The following is a 5,131-nucleotide window of genomic DNA, read 5'->3' as shown; positions in this document are numbered from 1 at the left end:
AATCCACACAGAAAACATGGTTCTAATTCAGTGAGGTGGCTCCTGAGCGGAGGACAGGCCTAAATTCTAGATTCTTCCCACCAGAAGCTTCCCAAGTGCAGGCGGCCCTGACGGCCGGCTGGCGTCCAGCAGAGCGTGACTGTCGATCTGAGGGCGAGGGTGCCGGGGGCTGTCCTCAGGCCTTTATGCCAAGCCACGCCCCTGGGCCTGGGTTCCTGCCTCCGTGCCTGCGGAGCCCAGGCTGGACCACTGACCCTGGGCCCCTCCTGGCCGCAGGCTGTTCCTCTAAGTCCCGGCTCCCGCATGTCCACCTGGGCCTCCCTCTTCCCACCTGTTCCTAGACGTTAACGTTCTCAGCTCCCCACACTCCAGATCGCCCACAACCCCTCTCTGTCTGGCATTCTTGAGGGGCGCAGTCCTGCTTTTGACAAGTGATACCACAAAAGAATCTCTCTGTAATCTCAGCCACTGCGTTCTTGCCAGAACTCCCAAGTACAGGCAGGGACCCGGTCAGGCGATCCTAAGCCCTCCACTGGTGCATGAACTGGGTGGCGGCATGGTCGGGCCGCGCTGGGGGTCCTGCTGGAGATGCTGGTCACACATGCGCCGTGACAGGCCTTCCAGAGCCTAGAGGTGGGTTACGGGGCGTGAGCGGAGGCCTCGTGGATCACATGGGGGAAGCTGCCTCTTTGAACTTTCTTGAATGACCAGGTTTGTAACGCAGTCTTGGCCAGGGCTGTCCAAACAGGTTTTTCAGGTTGCAAGCAGCAGCCTAGGCAGGAACGCGGTGAAGGCAGCCTGTAACACCCCCGGCACACAATGTGCATTTTTCCAAGTAAAACGAGCTGCTGGCTTCTCCGGCCCTATTCCTGCTCCCCGCAGTGAGCCGTGAAACTGGCGACCCTCTCAAAGGGGCCTTCTCCCCAAAGACAATCTGGGGGGGTACCTCCTCACTTCCTGCCCCCCCCCGCCCCCCCGCTGGGGAAGACATCCCTCTTCAGTTACGAAAACAAGCAGATGTTCACTCAGTCAATAGGCCCGGCTTCTCCTTTTAAACAAATATGGACAATACGGTGTCCATTGCGAGCCAGGGGCTCTGGCTCGGGTCTGAGGCCACTCCTGGCTGTGTTCACGTGGACTTGGTGCTCTTGCAGACGAGCAGTGCAGCGTCGGGTTAGGGTTGGGTTAGGAGTGCAGGGGTGGGGTAGGGTTAGGACTGCAGGGGTCTGTTAGGGTTAGGAGTGCAGGGGTGGAATTCTTGGAAGTTGCTCAGATGGGAGACCGGGTACATTGAGGATGTGAGTTGGGTGATAGGTTCGGTGAGCCCTGCAGAGAAACAGACATGCCTGTATTTCACTAAAATGTCCTTTTAGTGTTGAATGTGCTCCGGTTGGGAAGTGCCTCCTGGGCCCCTTGCTCATCGTATACGTGACCCTTACATGGGAGACGTAGTTCTGAGCGCTTGTCTTTCTCTCCGTGAACCGTAGGTCGGAGCAGGAGACGGCGGGAGGGAGGGAATTGGCAGACCCAGGCCCTTCCCTGAAAAGCGTTATCAGCCTGGGAACAGTTCAGATCAGCTGCTATAATTCTGCTTGGCACCCAGACCAAGAACAAAACAATAGAACGAGACAAAGAACGAGAGGAACCCGATCCCCTCACACACACACACACCCCGCTCTTTAGTTCTTTAGTCCTTGCAGCAGGGCCACTGCGTTTTGTAGTCTGGGAGCTACGGTGAGGGGTGAGGCTGCTCCCACATGAGCCCTCCCAGCGAGAGGATGTGGGGAGGGCCATCGACCAGGTGGGACTGAGACCAGCACAGTGTCCTTTCCCTTCGGTTCCTCACTCAGGACTGTCAGTCAGATGCTCTGATTTCCATTTCATTCACCTTCGAAAGGACGTTTCAAGCACATAATAAACCAGCTACTTTAAAGACAGTTTCCACTTTCCAAAAGCACACCCAGTTGGCAGGATATGTTAACTCTGGCTGGGGGAGGGGCGAGGGGGGAGGTGCCGTGTTGTTCTCAGTGAAAGGGAGGAGACACCAGGCAGTTGTGTTGGCTGTGAGTCCGTTTTACCAGACGTGCGGGGACCCCAGGTGCCAGGCCGTTCTCTCCTGGACTCTGGGACTCGAACTTGAACCTGGAACAGTCACTTAGCCTATAGCAGTTCTCTACGGCCAGGACTCGTGAGACCCTCCCAAGTGGGAAGTTTCAGAGTTTGCCTCAGGCTGACAGAGTTTGGGCCGTGGTTAGACGCCTGCCCACCCACTGGAGCCTGTAGGCCTGGCCCCGCCGCAGGCTGTGGGGTGGGAGGTGGGGGAGCGGCCCCTCCAGGCGCAGGGAGACCAGGCCACGCTAGTGAGTCCTCCCTCCCTCCACGCTAGTGTGGGCCGCACTCCAGCCCTGTTATCTGCCCATTCCTGCCCCTGGCCAGGGACTGGCTCTTTGCTCTGTAGGACACGGCGATCTCCAGCCCAGCCCAGCCCACCCCCAGACTGTTCCTAAACTTTTAAAAAGAAAAATCTCGGACACATTGCAGACCAGAAGGTTTCACAATGAGCGCCGCGTGCTGCTGCTGCGAGACCCTGGCGGCTCCCACCTGCCTTGTCCTCCCCAGCAGTGCCCGGGCCTCGCCCTCGCACACCTCCAGGGGGCGCTGCCGCCTGTGCACCTCCCCCGTGCACGTGGCTTCCTGGGCGCAGGGTGTTCTGTTTTCGTTTGATGTAAACTTAATATAATGAAATGTTCGCTCTTAAGTGTCCATTTATTTACTGAGTTTAGACAAACAAATGCCTGTAAAAATCCAAAGTCCTGTCATGATGTACAGCGTTGTCATCACCTTCTGGCATATTTTGAATTAAAATTCTTTAGTTCATTTTGAAATCATTTCAGGTTTTTGAAAGGTTTCAAAACAGTAAATACGGAAGATTCCAAGTGCCCTTCTCTTAGCTGCCCCAGAGTGCCCGTCCGGGTGTCATGGGGAGTCAGCACCCAGAGGAGACCTGGCCATCTGTGGGCGTCCCCCGTCATAACTGCTGTCCCCCGCCATAACCGCTGTCCCCCATCATAACCGCTGTCCCCCATCATAACCGCTGTCCCCCATCATAACCGCTGTCCCCCATCATAACCGCTGTCCCCCATCATAACCGCTGTCCCCCATCATAACCGCTGTCCCCCATCATAACCGCTGTCCCCCATCATAACCGCTGTCCCCCATCATAACCGCTGTCCCCCATCATAACCGCTGTCCCCCGCCATAACCGCCTGTCCCCCGCCATAACCGTTTGTCCCCCGCCATAACCACTGTCCCCCGCCATAACCGGCTGTCCCCCCACCATAACCGGCTGTCCCCCCACCATAACTGGCTGTCCTTGACTCTCCTGCCCCAGGGTCCCACCTGGAACAGCCTGTGCATTTAGTGGGCCCGCCTGCCCAGCCTCCTTCTATCTGGGACAGTTCGCTCGGTCTGTCTGTCTGTCGGGACAACTTGCAAGGAGAAGCCTGGCAAGCACCCACTTCATGCTTGAAAAGTACTGACCATAACTTAATAGAAAGCTTCTCAACTTGGGTCTTTTTTCTCATGGTTACATTCAAGTTTGATACTTTTTCTTTTTTTTTTTTTAAGCCAGTCAAGTTTAGCAGTGGGGAGTTAGTGATAAGTTTGGTACTTTTAAAAAATATATTTTTTATTGATTTCAGAGGGAGAGGGAGAGAGAGAGAAATATCAATGATGAGAGAGAATCATTGATTGGCCCCCACTGGGGATTGAGCACGCAACCCAGGCATATGCCCTGACTGGGAATTGAACTGTGATCTCCTGGTTCATAGGTTGACGCTCAGTCACTGAGCCACACCAGCGGGTGAGTTGGTATTTTGGCGAGGACCCCACGGGCGTGCCGTGCTGTCTGTCCTGCGAGGCCTGCGTGGTGGCCGATGCCAGACCTCCTTGCGGTGCTGCTGACCTTGCTCATGGGTCAGGGGGGGCTGCTGCGCTCCTCCTGCAGCACTTCCTCCCTTCCCAACCCATGCGGGTGTTGGGGGGACACATTGAAACTATAAGCACCCCAGTTCTTACCACACTTTCCTTCTAGCATCCCTGGCGGGTCTTGCAGGAAACAGTGATTCCTCTGGTATTTGAGAAGTGCTGTGCCATGGAAAGGAGAGCGTGTGTTCATTGGAAGGCTGATGGTAGGGGACAGTTCCCCTTCCCCATTGCTCAGCAGTTCCTGTTGCAGGGACTCTGCTTGCTTTATCCTGTGGGCTCTGACCTCATGCTGTAGCTTTGACGTCATTGTTGTTGAGCCCTTTCCTTCCACTTGCTGACATTTTAGAAGAGGGAACACTAATCGGACTATTCCAGGGCTGTCCTGCACTTTCCCTCCAGGCCTGGAATCAGCGCTTTCTCCGAAGACTCTGGTCCCTTAGTCACTTTTTTTTTAAATGTGTGGCCTACGCAAGAGCAGGGCTCACGGTGTAACCCTTTAACTCGATGGCCCTTCTCTGTCCATGTCCTGTGTGTGAACTCCTTAAAAAGAGAAAAAGAAAGAAATCCTGTGGGCATTCAGGCATGAAAGGGGTTCTTAGCTCCGATGTGAGTCACCACTTTCTTGTTCAGCCCTCGTCCTGACACCACGGTCCCGCTGATGAATGGCTGTCAGTGTTACCGAGCTCCCAGAGTCTAAAGAGACCGACTTTCCAGCCGCGCCAGAGAGGCCCTAGTGACGGCCTGGCCTTCGCTCGCGGTTGGACAGCTGACCCTCGGCCCTGTTGGCTGGGAGCCGAGCGGCACCATCCAAGCTCCTGGTGCAGTGATGGCTCTTGTGTCGGGGGGAACCTCCTGATGTCGCTTGTGCGGCCTTTGTGTGTGAGGACACGGGCGGGAGTCGGCAGGACCGTTACCTCCTGGGCTCCTTCACCTCTAACAGTTACTGTCCCGTGTGAGAGCTGGGGCGACAACACTCCCTGCGTGTGTGTTGGGGTGCTGGGGAGCACGTTGGCCCCTGGGGGACAGGGCCCCGGAAAAGCACCTGCACTGAGAAGGTGTGACACTGAAGCCGCCCCCTGGCAGTGCCCTGACACCACTCCTCCAGGCGTGTGTGACCGCTGTGTCCCTCAGAGCCCCCCCCCGA

The 5,131-nt window shown here is 56.2% G+C and overlaps 1 protein-coding gene across 1 annotated transcript in view; it reads left to right on the top strand.

Annotated features, from left to right (window-relative positions):
• The window catches only part of EZR (ezrin), a 21,526-nt gene that overhangs the window by 7,261 nt on the left and 9,134 nt on the right, over positions 1-5,131 (top strand). The window lies entirely within an intron of this gene.

Source organism: Myotis davidii, unplaced genomic scaffold (genome assembly GCF_000327345.1).
Source record: "Myotis davidii unplaced genomic scaffold, ASM32734v1 scaffold1494, whole genome shotgun sequence".
Lineage (NCBI taxonomy): Eukaryota > Metazoa > Chordata > Mammalia > Chiroptera > Vespertilionidae > Myotis > Myotis davidii.
Note: the sequence above shows the minus strand (reverse complement) of the source record. Positions and strands in the feature narration are given on the sequence as shown.